This window comes from Psittacula echo, assembly GCF_963264785.1.
Source record: "Psittacula echo genome assembly, chromosome: 1".
NCBI lineage: Eukaryota > Metazoa > Chordata > Aves > Psittaciformes > Psittacidae > Psittacula > Psittacula echo.
The window spans coordinates 66,754,389-66,774,045 of record NC_137735.1 but is presented as its reverse complement, the minus strand read 5'-3'; the positions used below and the strand labels follow the sequence as shown (position 1 = coordinate 66,774,045).

At 42.5% G+C, this 19,657-nt stretch overlaps 1 pseudogene across 1 annotated transcript in view; it reads right to left on the bottom strand.

Annotated features, from left to right (window-relative positions):
- Positions 1 to 18,780, bottom strand: part of LOC308232805 (FRAS1-related extracellular matrix protein 2-like) — a 52,957-nt pseudogene extending 34,177 nt beyond the window's left edge. Inside the window, exons 1-5 of the transcript in view lie at positions 18,139 to 18,780; positions 17,579 to 18,067; positions 13,472 to 16,873; positions 11,788 to 11,855; positions 10,599 to 10,658 (exon numbers count right to left, since the gene is read on the bottom strand). The product of the transcript in view is annotated as an FRAS1-related extracellular matrix protein 2-like (transcript). The remainder of the gene's footprint in view (positions 1 to 10,598; positions 10,659 to 11,787; positions 11,856 to 13,471; positions 16,874 to 17,578; positions 18,068 to 18,138) is intronic.
- Between the last annotated feature and the right edge of the window lie 877 nt (positions 18,781 to 19,657).

Here is a 19,657-nt window from a genome sequence, read left to right as displayed (position 1 = left end):
AGAACATTACTTCATTTGTGACTCCAATGTCTTTACTCATGTTCTTTGCCTTAGCTCCTTTGCTTTGGGCTGTTTTTATCATTAAAAAATAATTATAATAATGATAATAATCTTTACCAAGACCCAGTCACCCTCCACCTAAATTAAGTATTGCATCCTTTTTTAAAAACTTGGCATTTACACTGTATCTTTATAGCCTTTGTCTTTCTGGAAGCCCTTAACTGAAGAGTTAAAAATGTCCTTAAAGCCTCACAATAACATGTTTTGCTGCACTATGATTCTATACTATTTACCCAGTGAAAGTCATCATAACACACTGTTCATCCACGCCAGCATAGCCCACTGGAACACAAAAGCCATGCTCCAATTTGCTGCAAGTATTAGGATGGAGGAACATGGTTTAGCCTGTGTGGCTGGGAAGATGTTTTCCATCAACTAGGCCTTCCAAATTCTTAGAGTTTTCCCAGTATATGCAAGAGACCCTATGGTAAAAGCAGCTTTCAAACAAACTTAATGCTGCTCCAGAGAGTAAATGCTTTCAAGTATAGGAATTCACAAGAAGCCCAAGGATTTTTGTTCTGGCAAAAGGTAATTTGGTATTTGCAACAAACCATCATCGCTGTGTTTCTATATAAACCATTTTTGTTGGTAGAGGGAAGTTTCATTTAATAGTACAATTAGGAGAAAAATAAAGAGAAAGTAATTTTTGTATTACAGGCTTGTCTAATTTCTGTCTGCTTTTCTAACAGCCTCAGTCACAGATATCTGCAGTCTAGCCATGACACATTCTATTTAGAAGCATTCTCCCTTTTAGAAAGAGATGGAAAATTTGAAAGTGGAGGGTTCAAGAAGGGGAGATGGGGCAGGGACTGAGACAGAGCTACTGTAAAAACATGTGTGCTGTGAAGGCACAAAAACACTCCTTACCACCATCCAAGGAATTTCCAGTTGTTCCCAATAGGAACTTCATATCATCACAGAGATACAACAAAATTTATTAGAGGTCATGCACATACATAGTCTTACATACTCTGCTTGTCAGGAGTTAAGCCTAACTCCTCCTCCTCATTTAATTTAAGAACAAATTAACCTTCTTCATGTAACCAGGCATCTCAAACAACAATACACTACCCTGAAACCAGGTGATGGTCCAACAAATATATATACAAGACAGATGGGAAATAGAAATTTGCTAGCTATTATTTCACAAAAGTCTCTTTGGAAAGAGAGAGAAAAAAAAGAGAAAGGAGAAAGAACAGAAAGACAGAATAAAGGAACATCAGAATACTGAAGTTAACAACAACAAATTAAATACCTGGAGCACATCCTGAGGGAAGCTGGAGTGAGCTCTCCAGTCCTTTTTCACATTAATTTGAACAAGAAGAAAAATGAATTTTTGGCTAACCAGTTCTATGCCAGGGAAAAAAAATCTTAATCAAAAAAAGGAACTGAAGAACTTCCTTGTCACATGTTTGCTCTGGATAGTTTTTGGATTTTTGTTATGCAGAAGACTGTTAAGGAAGTACACTGTCTGTAGAAAGTGGTGAATGTTCCTTGAAAAATGTTTGTAGGTGAAGCTAATAGTGAAGCCTCTGCTTTTCTGGCCTCTATTGACCTGAAATAAGTCATAGTAACACTGGGAATTTGTTCTTCCATCCCCATCCTTTTTTGTATTAATTAATTAAAAACTATATTCCAAGAAATCATCTTCATTGCCACATCTAGGTTAATTACAGAAACTACCTGCCACTGTAGAAGCAGCAACATCAACCAATTCATTTAATTAGCCTAAATTGTGCAGTAATCAGCTTACAAGCTATCCACACACTAAAGACTACCAGAGAATTCTACCAGAGCTTCACAATAACAAATATGTTCAAGAATTCTGCAAGTCTTTTAAGCTGATAAACTAGCAAAACTTATGTGACAAATTCTTCATTAGAAATTTCCTTACCCAGTAATCAACTTGCATATACTTACGGCCTGCCTAGTCTGGTCCTAATCCAACATAATGCGTCTGATCTAATCTAGGCTTCCTCAGTATCAGTTTTTTCAAACAGCTATCAATCTGTTTGCAAGTTGTCATGTCTGATTACCTATACAAATGGTTTGCCAAATTGCTAAAATACCAAGAGAACAATATACAGAATATGATTTTTAACGATGATCCTTTTATCGTGAGAATATAAGTGCCTTACAGACTCTACTTTAAGCTTTTGAAAAGGCAGTATGATAAACATGCTTTATGGGTGGTAGCACAGTGAAACCAAGGGAAATTAATACAGGAAGTAACAGACCATAAACAGAAAGACTGATTACCATGCTCCACAGACACCTGTCTAAATTCTGGAGAGATGCCAAGAGGTACCACAGAAATATGTTTCCTTCATGCTTCAGAGCCTTTTACCCTCTGATGAAATGTCTGCTCAGCCTTACAGATCATTGCCACATGGCTATTTTCCAGAGCCATAGTAAGAGTAGTAGCTGAGGGTGGCTGATGACAAAAATGTTTCCTGAACCATTCGGCCACTTGACATTGGCTTAAGTTCTGCAACAACGTAATGACCTGGAGCCTCTCCAGGAATCTAACAGGGCTCTCAGCGTTACAGGAAGTCATGATACCTCTGCATCCCTCTCTCGTCTTTCTGACCCTGTAACTTCATGACAGTCTCGATTACTTCACACATTAAGGCTGCTTGCCCAATACCCTGTCCTTTGATACCGTCAAAAGAGAGTGCCTGAAGGAGTGTGCTTCTTGTGTCTTAAGAGAAGGATAGTTTTTTTTATACTTACATCTTACAGACCATAAAGAGAAGCACTAGATCATGTTATCACACTTGGCCAGGACATTTTCTAGGTAAGCCTGCATAAAGGAAGGTGAAGCAGGTACCCAAAACAGAAATGAAAGCTTCTGAATATGACCTCACTCACTTCTACTCAAAGAGCTCATGAAGGTAAGCGGTCCTTGGTAAAAACTGCATCACTATACACTATATTACAGTAAAGAAAGCTTGGTCGCAATTTATGACATGGCAAATGAGTGATGCCAATGCCATTTAGTCATGGAGCAGGTTGAAATTAGGAGCTAACTGCTGAAAACCTAAGAGCCAAACCGCACAAGTAAACTGAAGAAAAATTGATGACTGAGTTATTGAGTGTGATACACAAAGGAGAAGAAGGATATCTTCTACCTATGGATCTACTGATTTGGCACGTATTTATTTCATGCTGATCCTTGAATCCGTAGAAAAGATCACAACCTAATTAAGTAACTGCAGATAGATTAACTGATGCACATTTGGGCTTTTTTTAAAATACTCTAAACTTCTGTCCTAGAAACCACATTACTTGGCAGAAAAAAATCTTTGGATCTGATCTGAAATTATCCCCTAAACTTTTTTGCTAAGATGAACTGAATCCAAAAGGAATCTCTAACCTGTCAGTGACAGACTAGAGTAAGGGCTATCAGCTGTCTCCTATGCAACAGCTCAGTCACTGCCTACAACTGTGCTAGCATATAGAAACAACAATAAAGTTTTCTGATGCCTCACATAGACCAAATTTAGTAAAAGGTATAGTGATATGTTCCAGTCATGACAACTATGATGAACTATGCATTGTAATCTTACAGACTATAAGAATTCAAAATTTACTACCTGGACTGGAAGAAAACTACAATTCTTTCAAGTGAACCATATGGCTGATTTTGAGAAAGGCTACTATTGCTTGAACTGCCTGATTACATGAAGAAGCTTCATTTGTTCAGTATGCTAGGATAAGATCAAAGTGATGTAGATGGATACATACATAGATCTGAGTGAATATACATGACAAAGTCTGCTTGTGTGTTTGCTCTTCAAATGGTATTCGTCGCACAGTTACAAATGCAATCCCTGTATCAGAGAACAACAATTCTCTGAATCTCTCTGGCTCCTTAAGGAGAAAGCAGGAGGAAAGATCAATGGATGCATTCATTCTATCCAATACTCCTACATACTCTATCCTGAACAAAATATAATTTCAGTTACGCTGTTACATGGTCAGTGCCAAAATGCATTACATTTTGTAACAGTCAAATTAAACAGAGAGGAAAAATATATTATCAAGTTTATCATTCTCTGTGCAAAAATAACATCATGACTGACACCATATATGCTCAATGCACAAAGGATGCAATTATCTTATTATCTAATCGTAACTCAGAAGTACAAAGCTTTCATTAAAAACAGAAAGCTTCTACATTTTCCGAAAGGTAACTTTCCATGTGTACTAACACGAGATAAAAATACCCACCCATAATGCAAATCAGCTTTAATCATAAATTCAGTTCCTCCCTTGAATCAATACTCTTTTGCAGCATACTTTAATATGCTTGGCATTTCAGGTCCCTGAAGAAATAGAGCCTTCGCAGTGAGACCGTGGATATGTTGTGAATCAGGGATCAGTGCAAGAGATTTTATGTTACTTCAAAGTGTTCCAGCAAGCGGCAGCCAGCTGATCCATAGTTTGATTCTGCAGGGTTCATAAGCATGACAGTTATTGTGAGAAGTTATGGCCTTCATAATTTCCCAAATTACATCAACATGTCAAATCTGGGCAACGCAGTTGATGCTATGGACAGTCATTAGGGAAGGCTTCTTAGAGTGCCATACTAGGTAGAGGCTGAACAACAGACACAATACCTTTACGTGCCTGGGAACGGTAAGATTATGTTTTGCATTTCTTATCTGTGATCACAAAGAGATGTCATACACCTCTATAACATCAGGAAAAGTAGCTCTCTAACTTGAGATATTTATTTCCTAGATAAGGCTAAGTGATTGCTGCTGACCTGTGGAGCAATTTCCTGCATAACAAAGCAAAATATGCACTGGGTAAGAAGGGCACAAACTAGAACAATGGACAGGAACGTGGCTGACCTTGGAAAGTTTGGTCTTTTCACTGGTGACAGTTAAATTTAAATGACATGTGAGAAGTCAAATACCTTAAAAAGTATTTTCCTGGTCACAGCACTGGAAGTAGAAAATTCTGTACTTTTCATCCCCATCCTACAATTATTAGGCAGTCGGGACAAGGCAATTTCCTCTGCCTTGGGAAAAGCACAATGGCTCTTCCCCTGGTCTACACAGAAGTTGAAGCTAACAAGGAAGAATCCAGGACCACTTCATCAAGATGGGTGCTATCAATGCAGCAGCTGTGCCCCTCATGAGTTCTGAAGACTCAGAGACCTGCCTCCTGGGACACAACCTGCTTATAACCTCCTTTGGAAGACACTGCTTTGGAGCAACATCTGGTCTGCATATTCTGTCCATTAAAGTACCTTCACTTAATTTTTCACAGATGAATAACAACACTGAAATGCATTTTGTAGTGTTTCAGAATAGCTGACTTGTAAGAACCGATAACAGGCTGAAACAAATGGAAAATACTAGACTCAGATATCAAAGAGGTTAATACTGAGAAGCTCTGGGCTGATACTGTCGATGAATTTACAAGAATTTTAGGTTAAACCAGTTAACAAGTTTGCAACTTGTTGCTATTTCAATTGACATTTTGCATAATTCAGCCTGAGTTCCAAACATCTGAAACTGAATCCCATAGCATCCTAAAAACATTCTGAGTACTATGGGAGATGCATGATGAACAGAACAAATAAATTTGCATTGTTTGAGACAGGCATGTTATATGGAGAGCTTCGTATGTTCCTTTATTCCCCTAACTTCTGGATAGCAACAGATAAAAGGAATAACCACAATTTCCTGAATGTATCACACATATAAATGAGATTATCAACACCCAATAAAAAAGCCACATAAAAATACATTTTTAAGTTAACTATCACCTTTTTTTATGAATACCTTCTAGATTCAGATTTGAAACCATGCTTCAATTCCTAATTGCCCATCTATGGATTCAGATGATTCACCAGATGTTAAGGGAATTACAGGAGAATCTCTGCCCCTCTAATAATGAGACATTAAACTAGGAGCCATTCCATACCATTTTAAAAGCACATTTAACCCTCATGATTAAAATTCCCATCACTGACAACACTTACGGAACAGAAATATTTTCCTTTTAATAATACTTTAAAAAAAATTACCTACTTATGCTGTCCAAGACATTAGAAAGATAAATCACAGGCTGTGCTGAGTTCAGCAGTAGCAGTCATTTTTTGCCTTCTTAGTAGCTGATGCAGTGCTGTGTTTTTGACTTTCATCCTGGGAACAGCGCTGATAACACCGATGTTTTCAGTTGCTGCTCAGTAATGTTTACTCTGACCCAGGACTTTCTGAGTCTCATGCTCTGCCAGAGAGGAGGGGAAGCCAGGAGGAAGCAGAGACAGGACACCTGACCCAAACTAGCCAAAGAGGTATTCCATACCACAGCACGTCATGCCCAGTATATGAACTGGGGGCAGTTACCTGGAAGGGCTAAATCGCTGCTCGGGTCGGGCTGGGTATCGGTCAGTGGGTGGTGAGCGGTTGTATTCTCTTCCGTTGTTATTTCCCTTATCATTATTATTATTGGTGGTAGCAGTAGTGATTTGTATTATACCTTAGTTGCTGGACTGCTCTTATCTCAGCCCATGGGAGTTACATTCTTTCGATTCTCCTCCCCATCCCTCTGGGAGCGGGGAGAGGAAGTGGGGGAGTGAGCGCCTGGCTGCATGGTTCTGGGTTGCCAGCTGAGCTTAAACCACAACACAGGCCCACATGAACCCTGAACACAGAGACAGTAGTTGAGCGTACTGATACATAACACATGAAAAAATTAATGAGATAAAAAAGAATTGAGGAAAAACATGTAGAAGGAAAAAAAAATCTGATATTTGAAAGACTCAAAGGACAGAAGACTGCCCAAGGCATATCAGGTCTTCAGGAAGAACATAAAGGACCATCAAATCATCATTTTCAGCAGCATTAGCAAACAGCATCCTTTAATTAAGTATGTTCTGATCTGGAAAACAATTCTCCTTCAGTGATAGGTTTGAGAAATATTTACTCTGTATTTGGGGAGCTGAAATCCAGTATTACCAAAGATGCCAGGTAAGCAGACAACAGGAAGCTAACTTTATCTGTTGTCCAGGGAGCTGACCTACATCAGCCCTCCCAAAACCAAAAAATCTTACCATGCCATTCAGGAAGAACTTACCTGCTGCCACACATTCACAACACAACATCAGCTGACTGACATAACTGTGTTTTGCTTTAGTTTCCGTTTAACTTCTGTTGCCATTTAGAAGCAATGACAAATATGACAAGTGTCTGCTATACAAAAACCTTCCTGATATGTTTTATGTATCTCATAACAATGGGTTGGATACATCAGAGACTAAAATGTGCATGCCTGTTTACCCACATTTAAGTAAAACCAAAATAATTATATTCTATTATAGTTAAAATGTCTATGGAGCATTCTAACTCACTGGTAATGGAAATCAAAGGGAAATGACAAATTAAAAAAAAAAAAACAACAAAAAACCAGAAGATGGTTTGAAGATAGGTCAATTTCAAGAGTAGGTCTTAGAAGTTCCTAAATGTCTGTTACTGCTACCTTTTAAATCTCTCAGGCTAAACTTGTCAAATGAAGATGTAAACAGATTGAGACATGAAGAAATTTTAACCTGTGTTCATGGGCAAATTGCATGACACATGCATCCCACAGACTCCTTTCATATAATTTTCCTTCTTTCTCACTCCTGCACTTTCTCACGTTCTTTCAAATTTTGTCCTATGGCTAAAAGGACATAGAAAAAGCCTTGTAGTACAAATAAGCGAACTAAGAAAAATTATGCCCTCGTGCAGGCAAGGCACTCTGAACTTAATACTTTAGAAGAAAAGGGAGATTTTGTTTTGCGGCTTTTATCATTCTTGGTGAACCCTTCTATTGCAAGCACTGACCCAACCAAGCAATCAAAAGAATAAAACAGACTAGTTGAATTTTCTCTAGGAACTACCAAATTAGTCAGGCCTATCAAAGAAGTGCGATTTATTTTTTTGTCCAGAAGTGGTGAAATTGTACCACTGCAGCAGCTTTTGCAAGTTCTGCAAACTATTTTCAGATTTGTGGATGTGAGGAGATAGATGCACAAAACCTGACTAGTAAAAAGAAGAATTGTTTAGCAAGAGGATGATACACTGACTTGTGTATGGTAACACAAAGTTGATCCGTAAAATTACAGGAAATACTACCTTCACGTGAAAGTAGACAGTTGTGTTAGATAACTAGTCATTAACACACACAAACCTCACCAGATAGTAAGTGACCAGTAGCTACATGCTGCCAGTTTAGGTAATCAAGTCCAAACCAAGGATTGCTAACAAGCTGCTGGAATTGCAGTATTTCAATTTGTGTTACAACAGGAAACAACAAAACACCATTTAATTCTACCGAGAGATTAATTTTTCACTTGTACATTGTGCCTTAACAAAAACAGCTATTCTTAAGTGACCAGACATCTTAATGTTTCTAGATTTTATAAGCATGTGATTTACTTTAATATTGTATTAGAATCTCTGATAACTGCTGCTCATGGAATTACAAAAGGTATTCTTGTACCTTCTTAGGTTCCAGCTTCAAGTAAAACCCTGGGAGGTTAAGCAGAACTAAGGAGCCGTACTCCTTGCCTGGAAAAACATTAATAAGCTTAAAATAAAAGACTGAAGCTCCTTATATCAGCCTCCGATCAACAGAGCCTAAGACTGGCTGAACAGTCTAAGTCTTTGGAAAGTAAAAGCCAAGAAAAAAGATGGAAAACTCAACTACTACCAGAAAACTTCTAGGTTTCCCTTAGGATTTTCACCCAACCACACCCCCCCATGCAACTTATTTGCAGTAGCACCAATCAAATACAGGTGAGAAAGCCTCAGAGTGAAATCCCAGGCCAACTAGAGTTAATAGCAAAGCTCTCACTAACTTCAGCAGGGTCAGATTTTCACCCCATGGACCTGGGACCACATCAAGCAAAATGCACAGAACAAATTCACACTTCAGATCATATTCTAAATTTTTCTTTCAGAAAAAAATTCTCAGAGATATTTTTTAGTAGCTAGAAGTTCATAATACAATATTTTCTTCAATATTTTATGGAAAGCAAATATTTCTAAGTGTATTTCAGTAGGATTCATTTATCCAAAGGGATAATCTAACTTCTAAGTTAAACCACACAAGGTTTGAAAGAAACCTGAAGTGGTCCCACAGAGTTCACATCAGCAAAACATTGTAGCTTTCAGTAACAGCAAGCTCTCATTCTTTTGGCAGCAGTAATTGAAAACCAGGTCTAATGGACAGCAGTGACAGTAATGTCAAGAAGTTAAGTGTACTAAAAGACTACAAAATAGAAAAGGTGAACTCTACAGGTAAATAAGAGTTACTTACACGAAGTATCACAGAACATAAACCAGGTGGAGAGGCACTGGACAAACCAAGTCTAACTAGGCTGATCTTTGCATAAAAATCACCAAGGAAAAATAACAAATGCTTCTGAAATCAAATATGCTAAAGTCAAAAATAACCACTCCAGGTTTACTGCATTGCTCCATTACAAATCTTTGAACAAACTTAACATTACACTATCTGTAAGCTCATCGCAGGAAAAAATCATTAAAACCAGATGAACTTTACTTACTTTGCATTCAATTTGTACCAACAATTCATTCTGTGAAATGAACTGCAGGCTCAACACACTGAACACTCATAAATCAGAGCTGTCAACATGAACCATAATCAGTAGGTTAAAATTTCAGTACTTCTGCCCAAATCTTCAGTTTAATGGCAGGAATGGGAAGAGTTTCCTCAAGTTAGATGGATCAACTTTTCTGAAAGCTGCCACCCATCCTTTCTCACACGTCACGGATAAAGGTTTCCCAGCAGCGCTCTCAAACAGCAGAACAAGTAGTTATCCAGAAAAGAACCTAAAGGAATCTTTCCTGCCCTCAGGTTAGACAAATGCTGTTATTCAAGAGGCATACTCTCTTGTTAAAGGCTGAAAATTCTGTCTGGAAGAACCTGATTGTGTTACTGCAAGGGCAGTGAAGAGAGAGAAAAATGCATGCATTTTCTCCACGCATTTTTTACGCACAGACACACATTTATTTTATTGCTCAGAGTTACTTTTGTACGTACTGACACAAAATTAATGCTTTTAAGAGGACTACAGAAGCTAGAACATAAACCCATAGAAAATAGCAGACTTTTTCTTGAATGTTGGTGAAGCAATTGCAAACTGTACTAAAGCAGTGTACATGCTCTGCTGGGCCTTTAGGTACTTTGTCCCAAGCTGTACAACAGCTATTACAGTTGTGCCTTATTTCAAGCACTCCCCTGGGAGGTAAACGTCCCTGAGAGAATGTTGAATTTACTTCTAAGCACCAAAGCCATCAAAAGACTAATCGAGATAGAATTTTTTTAAAAGCATTTCCTTGTGCTATGGTAGTAACGACAGCATTGACTTTTCAACCTTCTTTCCCATACCAAACAAGTTTTAAGTGATTTTCCAGACGTTACTCGCTCAGCACACCTTCCTGTAGCCATGTACTCTTCCTGTAGTTGTGCCAGTCACATCAGTATACAACAACCCTTCAGTCAGTACATACTTTCGTTACAAACATAGCTGCACACATTTACTGCCACAGCTTTCCTTACTCTGTTGATGTCTGGAACAGACAGATGATGAAGTAATCTAGCTGAAAGAATCACTACATTTAGCAGAGACTGGAAGTGCTGTTAATGAAAACATCTAGTAACTGACTCCCTTCTTATCCCTGGGTGTATAGGGAATAAGAATTACCATCTGTTGAGTCACATCATTCCTTTTCCCCATTATTTCTCATCTCTATTATATTACTGCACTTCGTCATGCCATAAAGACTTGTATATTGAGTAACTGAAAGCAAAATAAGATCTCAGTAAGAAACACAGGTAGCAGTTCACAGCACCTTTTCCTGCATGCTAAGTGAAATGTAAACAAAAATAGACAAAGAATGCATCTCCAATCTTTCTTAAATTAATAGCCCCATTTGATTTCAATTGCATTAGTTGCACACTGCTTCAAAAAGAGCTGGAAAATAATTGGCTTGTGAAATCTAGCTTGTTTTTTCCATCCCCCTCAGCTGGCCAGTGTTCAACCTTCTTCTTTCAGCATAACCAGCAGAAGCACAAATCAAAAGCCATTTTCAGCCTGTCATAGCTTTGTTTCTCAGTTACTCTACTGGCTCCTAAAGGGGAAGCCCTTTACAGCTGTAAAGTTGCCAAAGATATAAAGTGCCAGCCATGGGGAATGTCTTCTATATAAGTAAGAGCAAAATGGACTTAACCAGTCTATCTTAGCATTTTGCCTGGCTCTCAGCCATGACCTAGACCAACTGAACTCTTCTTCTTTAACAAAGGTTAACATTAATTTTCTTTTTTGATTCAGTAGTTGGCTATAATTCCAAACCCATCGATGCTCCACCTTGCATAGTTCAATTTTTGTAACTTGCACAGTTGACCATATGGAACTGTCACTGCCAACAGCCTTCCATAAAGGCCACTGAACAAAGTCTAGTGATAACAGTATATCCCACTAAGAGTTCACAGCTTGCCACAGGACTTTGCACTAATTGTAACATTTTAACATTAAAATTTATAGAATATCCTGATTTGTGTTCCCTAGGTATTCACAGCACTTTTAGGTATTACTTATAAAGAAGTAACAGTTTACTTGTTTATTTAATGTGATCAATCTTCCAGATGGTGTAATTCTAAGATATGCACCTTAATCTTATTATTGTCTTTAAATGGAGAAATAGAAGATGTCACTGGTAGCATTATCACCTTCTTTCAGGATATAGCTGATCTTCATTTCATCAATATTGGCCAAGAAAAGAATATGCTAAATGAGTCATCATAGAATTTCTAGAGCATATGGGACCTAATTCATTTCATCTTTACTATTTGATTACTTAGTAGCAAGTTGGCTAATTTGCAGACAAAGCATTTCAGCAACCAAACTTGTATAGTGTCGCATGGCTTCTTACACTGGTCTATACTCAGCAACACAAACAAATTTTAGTTATTAGCTCAAAGAACAACAGCAGAGAAAAGGGAAAACCATCAAGGCATTTCTATTACCCTAAAGCTGCAGGTGTATTATCTTGTGCCACATTTCATCAACATGAAGATTTCAGAGAAATCTACTTTTGCTTTTATTTCAGTTATATAAACAACAATTTAATTTGATATAAAAATATTTGGGATATACCTACATGTTCTTTATATTCCAGTCAGCTTTAAGCTGCTCTAGAGCTAATTCTGCTCTACTAGGAGTCTTCCCCTCCCAGGGTTACCAGTTTCTTCTGTTCTGGAATGTCAGATTTGGATGCTTTCTGACAACTGAAAATGTATTACACATTCTCAAATGAACAGCAAATGATTTTTCACAACACTGCAGCTTGACAGGTGAACTGACTTTTAAAAATAAATGGTGCTATCAGTATCTTAAAGCTACAACTTGTCTGGAAGTTATAGGCAAATACATAAAATGGAGATAAAGAATTTTTCTCTCCTCAGATTATTTTCTCTTGCAAAAGAAAGGTAACATACCTGCGCACAGAAAAATAACCAAAACCTCTAACCCTCTTATACTGTCTAATGAGAATTTTGGTAAATGTTGTTCCCCCCTGCTGATTGTCAAAGCACACTGAAGAGCAGACAAAGTCTAGGCTGTAAATTTCCCTATGAAAGCTTTCAACATACTCTTCTATCCAGGACAGATGAATGACAGTCCTAACCCAGCAAACTCCCTAAGATCAGCTGGAGTACAGGGACATTTATAGTCAGGCTGCTCTCACAGTGCCTCACCATCCTTTAAGGCTCTTCCTTCCACATAGGTTTGGTGGAGCTGACCTAAAGGATGCCTCCTTACCTACTGAGCTTTCTCTGTGGAACAGAATCACACAACATACCACCCAAAATACTGAGGCTACACTGGGTGTCCCCTCCACCCCCCCCCCTTATATTTTTTTTTAAATACTAGATGCAGTGATGTGCAGAAATGTTAAGCATTTTCCCAGATTTTCTCTGAAGACAATAGTGATTTTTGAGCCTGGATTTAATTTCCAGGCAGGCAAACAGGTACTTCAGTCTTTGAAAAGAAACTGGTGTGGGTTCTGCAAATCACCATTTCAGACTTTTTTCTCATCTTCTTATGAGCAATACTATGCTATGTACATGGTAAAATGCACACATGTACATTTAACACACAGTAGGAAACACATTAATGCATGTACATACAAACCAGAACTTGTCTTCCGAGATAAAATAACATTTCATTTCTAAAATGCATGTATTATAATTCTAAGAATTTGCATAAACTTCTTACCTTAAAAGACATTATGTTCTAAATCCCCTGAAACAAAGGGGATACAACATAGCACAAAATAACAACTCATTGAGCCCAATGTTTATAAACAAATACAACCATCAGCACCAACCTTGCATAAATGTTCTAGCGGTCTCATTTCCAAGGCCAGCATTAATGATGAAGTCATGCTCTAGCCCATCTGTTACTTTGTATTTCAACAGCTTGTGTGGACTGTCTCGATCCTCTGCCTTCAGTGCCTTACTTGTGATCAGGAAGCCTAGAGGCCCAGCTGGAAGTCCTTTCAGAGTAGGGGCACCCCTGCTCACCACTAAGTGTGGCACTCTGTTGTCCCATGAACTGATCTGAATCCTCATCATCTGGGGTTGATGGATTTCTACTCTAGTGTCGGGGAAAACATAAATGTTCGTGTGAGTCCCATCAGTCACAGAGAAGGAGAAACTATCCTGGTTGGTTTCTGTACCATCACATCTGTAGCTGATGGGATTGTCATTCAAGTCTTGTTTGGTGAAGCTGGTGACTGGGTAGCTGCTGTTGTACAAAATCTGGTCATGCACTGGAACCTGAGTGACTGTGAATAGAAGCAAATGATCAGGCATATATATCCCCATCCTCCACAGTCATCTCAAAAGGGGTCATCAGCCTGGTCTCCCCTTCCTCAACAACCAGGTCTCCAACAGTGAGAATTGGCTTTTTATTGTCCACATCTGTGATGGTGACCCTGAAAGTGCAAAAGACTAGGTTATACCCATCTGTCACTTCAAACTCAAAACTGTCTATCTTCACCTCATTCAGTGTGAATGTAGTAAATCTTGTTGCCAGCAAGTTGGAGTTGAGTAAAGAAAACAACAGGTACTCCAGGACTGTCCAAATTTTCTACATGGCCCCAGGCTGAGGAGCAGATGACACTGAAACACAAATTTTCATCAGGACCGTTAACATCACTTGTGTTAAGGAGATCAGTTGTGAGTGTCACCTTTCCACCTTTTTTCAGAGCTACATCCTTGTTGATCACCTCAGGCGAGACCATACCAATGAAACCGATGATAATACAGAAGTATCTGTCTATCAAAGCATTAATTCCATGAGTAACATCAAATTTAACCAGATCACACAATCCATGTAGGCCAGTATGAACGTAGTGGGTAAAACCCTGGTCTAAATCATCTTGTGTTAAGTTCGTGTCTCCTGCAATGTTGCACAGCACTTCCTCTTGTCTGTTCAGATGCTGTAAGAAACCCCGCACAGGTGCCAAACAGATAACATAACAAGGCCTCTTGTCCTCTGAATCGATATCTGTGGCTTTAAGATCTTGACTAGAGATGACCTTTGACTTGCCAATCTCTACTTTCAGACTGTTGTTGATTGCCATCCTAGGGGTCTCATCATCTACCAGGATCACTGTAATAAGCACATTCTGCTCCACTGTGTGGTATCCATCAATCAGCTGAATTTGGAAGCTATCTTCTTTCATCTCTGAGTCATCATGTTCATATACAAAGCTGGAAGCCTGCTCGATCTCCTCTGGGGTGAAGCTATGAACAGGCACAGTTCCTGGGGACAGCTGCTGCACAATTTGCCCATGCTTAGGAGGGACAGCAATAACAAAATGGAGTTCATCTGGAGGCATGTCTGCATCAGTTCCATTGAGGATGGCAGTGTCAATCACCAAGCTCATCCCCTCAAGCACCATGAATTCACACACAAACAAATCTGGCTTTTCATCATTGGTGGGGATGATGACAATGGGGAAGAACTGGTGAGGTGAGAAGTTAACACCATCAGAACACTGCAAAGTGTATCTATTCTCCACAGCCTCCACCCCTTTGTGAATGCTCTGCACACAGATGACATGGCCCAGACAAACCTCTTTGATGGAAAAAGCACTAATGGCAGTACCAGCTCTAGACTTCTCAGACCGTGGGGCTGGAGGGACATTCTCCAAATATCCTGAAGAGGACTGAACTGTGACAATGCACAGGATGTCATCTCTAGGAGTATCCACATCCTCCATACCTAGCTGATCCAGAGTTAGAGTTCTCTTCCCACCCTCGAGGACAGGGAGGAAACTGAGCGGCTGTGCCGCAACCACCACTTCAGATGCAATGCTGTCCACTGGCAATATAGTTACAACCACATGCATCCTTTGTACTGTGATGCCTCCCACCACCCATTCACTGGAGAGGTCAGAAATGGTGAGATTGAAGGAATCATACCTCTTTCTCAAGCCAGTATCTCCACAGATGTGAGTGTAGGCTACTGTTCCACTGATGAGGTCATGCTGGGTAAACTTTTCTGATCGCATTCCATCCACTATGATGTCACCCAGCTTGGGTGGATCCTGCACAACGAAGTTAAGTACCAAGTCACCTATATCCTCTTCTGTATGCTGGATAAGTGACATAGTAATTTCAGTAGCACCATTTTCCAGGACATCAAGGCCTGCTCCCACCTGCCTGTGACCACCATGGAGAGCAATACTTAGGTTTTCATCATCCCCAGGCTGCACTGCAATCTTGACTGTGATTAGCACATGACGGACTCCATCACTCACTTCCAATTGGTATGAATCACTGGCAAACTCATCACCACTGTGCTTGTAGGAGATGTGCCCACCAGCAATTTCATCTAGCAATTTCATTTAGTTCCCCTGGCACCATCTGACCGTCCTCTCAATAAGATAGATGGTCATGCACTGGATCTTGAGTTACAATGAAGATGATGTGGTCTGCAGATGTGTCCTCATGTCTGGCATCCAGCTGATTGCTGGTGAGAAGGAAGCTGTTCCCCTTAAGCACATTAAAGCCTGTAGTGGTGATCTCGGGAAGCTGGTTGCCCATGGGCTGCAAGAAGAGAGTAAAGGTACGTTGTAGAGAATTGCCAGCTGAATCCTCTACAAGGAATGTGAACTGAACCACCTGTGGTGTGATTCCCAGCTCCTGATCTGGGGGTTGATACACCACCTTGTGAAGGTTGACTTGGGCTTGGTGAAATGTGTAATGGACATCTCAGGACTGTCAGCCGACACAATCTCCCCAGTGACCACAGAGTGGTTCTCATCTGTGTCAGCTGGGGTTGTCAGTAAAGTGCTCTTCAGCTGCCAGTCATCTGTATCCAGGTCAGTGTGCCATAAGTAGTGCTTCTTAAAGAAGCTGGTATTCCTGCACTGTCATCTGCAGGCTAGTACCTGGGTACAGTGCAGGTGACAGGTTATCTACTGGTTGGACTTTGATAGTGAGCACATGCTCCCTGGACTGGTTGGGGGATCGTTGTCATCCTGCAGCTGGAATGCAATACAGCCCATCACTGGGCTGGCACTGTGAGGTCTGTGTGCCTGAAGAACAGCCTCCCATCAAGGATGTCCTGCCGCAGCCACTCATTCACCACACTCTCATACACATGTTCATCCTTTGCAAAGTGCCAGGAGGTGGAAGTGGAGTCACTGTCTGACCCTGCTCTGCTTTCTCTGGTCTCACAGGGTACAGAAATTTGACTGGTGCTGCCCATCTGCTATGTGAAAAACAACGTTGTCACTGTAGCTGTGCTCACTGCCATCATGCTGGAAAATCACCTGCCCTGCTGCTGGCTCTACAGCAGTGAATTACTTGCAGCTGGGTGGTACACCCAGTACCTGGAGCTGCCCCTATCGCAGGCCCCACACAACCCAAGTCTTCACCTCTTTCAGACTGTCCTCATAGAATCATAGAATAGTTAGGGTTGGAAAGGACCTTAAGATCATCTAGTTCCAACCCCCCTGCCATGGACAGGGACACCCCACACTAAACCATGCCACCCAAGGCCTCATCCAACCTGGCCTTGAACACCATCAAGGATGGAGCACTCACAACTTCCTTGGGCAACCCATTCCACTGCCTCACCACCCTTCTTTACTGTAAGTAAAGAATTTCTTCCTTATATCCAATCTAAACTTCCCCTGTTTAAGTTTGAACCCGTTACCCCTTGTCCTGTCACTACAGTCCCTGATGAATAGTCCATCCCCAGCATCCTTGTAGGCCCCCTTCAGATACTGGAAGGCTGCTATGAGGTCTCCACGCAGCCTTCTCTTCTCCAGGCTGAACAGCCCCAACTTTCTCAGCCTGTCTTCATACAGGAGGTGCTCCAGTCCCCTGATCATCCTTGTGGTGCTCCTCTGGACTTGTTCCAACAGTTCCATGTCCTTTTTTATGTTGAGGACACCAGAACTGTACACAATACTCCAAGTGAGGTCTCATCACTGATCTCTAAGTTGTTGCCAGATAGGGGTTGTGACTGGCCCTCAAAGAGCATCAGGTGTGGGCCAGCCACATGACTGAAAGTGGCCACAGGGGCCAATGCGTTCATAGGCTTTACCAGGATCATGAAAGCAAAAGGCTCTGAGGAGGCACAGTCAGGGTCCAGCACTTCCATTTCCACCTGGAAAAGCCGCTCCTTGTCGGAGTCCAGGATAGGGGGCTGGTAGGCAATTTTGAGCTCCTTCACCTCCTGCTGCAAAAAGGCAACAAGAAGGCTGCTAGGGTCATGGATGCTGAGCAGGAAGTCTTGCTACCATGGGTCACTGGGTCAGGCAGAGGTGAGGTTGAAGATCAGGAGGTGTGGGGAGGTTTCCAGGTCCTCAGCAGCCAACATGTCCAGGGTGAGGGCTGTGAGTTCAAACTGGTCCACTTCCACCATAAACAGCACCAGGAAACTGGGCTTGGGCTGCTTCTTGGATCTGCACCAGCATCTGAAAGTACTCCTGCTGCTTCGGCCCAGTGGCAGGCAGCACGGACACGCACGCCGGGATGCAGTCCTGGCTGGGGGAGGCAGTGGCCGCCATATGCTGATAGCGGATCCCCGCTTGCAGCACGGCAGAGCAGTCTCCGGTGTGGCCGACGGGCAGAGGCCTCCCCTCCGCGTCCAGCAGCCGCCCGTAGGCGGGAAGCGGGCTGGAACCGGCAGCCTCGAGAGGTAGCAGGGTGAGGCGCCAGCGCCGGCCGGGTTCGCTTTAGGTTAAGTTCAGCACCTTGCCGTCCAAGGGGGCGCTGAGCCCCCGCAGCTACCCCACGGACAGGGGCAGGTTGCGGCTGAGCAGGCGCAACTGCTGGGAGAGTATCTCCACTTCCAGCGTGAAGGGCACAGCGAGGGTCCGGCGGGGCGAGTCGTAGCGGAGCTGCAGACGCAAGCGGTACCGGCCGGGGCTGCGGGCCCTGAAGTGGGTGTAGGTGACCTGCCCGCGGGCGAACGCACAGTGGAGGAGCAGGGGATGCAGGGCACCTGTGGGCTCTGCCCGCTCCCCAGCGGTGCCGCAGCACGCCTGTTCCCGGCAACAGCTGCAGCACCAGGTCCGCCGCCAGGTTCAGCGAGACAAAGCGGCCGAGAGGGAGGCGCGGCTCCTCTTGGAGACCAGACAGCAGAGGTGTCGGGCTCCCCCGCGCCATGGCACGGCTGCTGCGGCTACTAAGGGGGCAGGGCACCACCCCGGGACTGAGGGAAGGACCCTCCACCAGCGCTGCAGTGGGAGCCACGTCCCCCGGATGTCCCCGTACACCAGGCGCGGCGGCGAGGAGCAGGCTAGGGCCGCGAAAAAGCCGCGCGACCCGCGGCCGGTGCGGGCTGCCGTGCTGGAGTGGTGCGGGAGAGCCGCAAGCCTGCCTCGGCCCCCCTCCCAGTGCAGACGTGGTCGCAGCCTCTCTCCCTCGTGAGGTGCGACAGCGAGGGAGTGCAGCGAGATTACGGACGGAACACAGAGGTAGATAAGAGAGACAGTGCCGGTCAGGAGGAGCAAGGCGGAGCTGGGGAGATGCGAGGAGAGGCAAAGAGGAGCAGGCACTCAGGGCAGCCGGGCAGGCTCGGCCAAGCCCTCCCAGGCAGCGACAGTGCTCGTCTCCGTGTCTGGCGGAGGAGCCCGCAACGGCCACGGCAAGTGCCGCTCGGCCCAGAACCCAAAACACGAGTGTCCTCTAGAGGGGTGAGCGTATTCAGCAGACACAGAATTTCAAAGCCAACAACTTCGTGCTCTAGAAGGGGCTATTGATACTTCATCTTTTCGTACAGGTAGAAGTTCCCTCCCTTCACTCCAAACTTGGCATACAGCTCATGCTGCGTGTAGACAGCAAGAGGGTGAAGAGGGAAACTGACTAAACGGCGGTGACTCGGAGAAAAACTCTAGGAACAAACTTGCCAACAAAGTTTTCAAGTTGACAAGCAGGTATTCTTTATTGCGGCGCCGGGAGACACGGGGGATAGCTCCTCCTAACGTGTGTCCCGGTATTGCTACACAAGCCGTCCTTACTTATATAGCCACTGGGCATACAG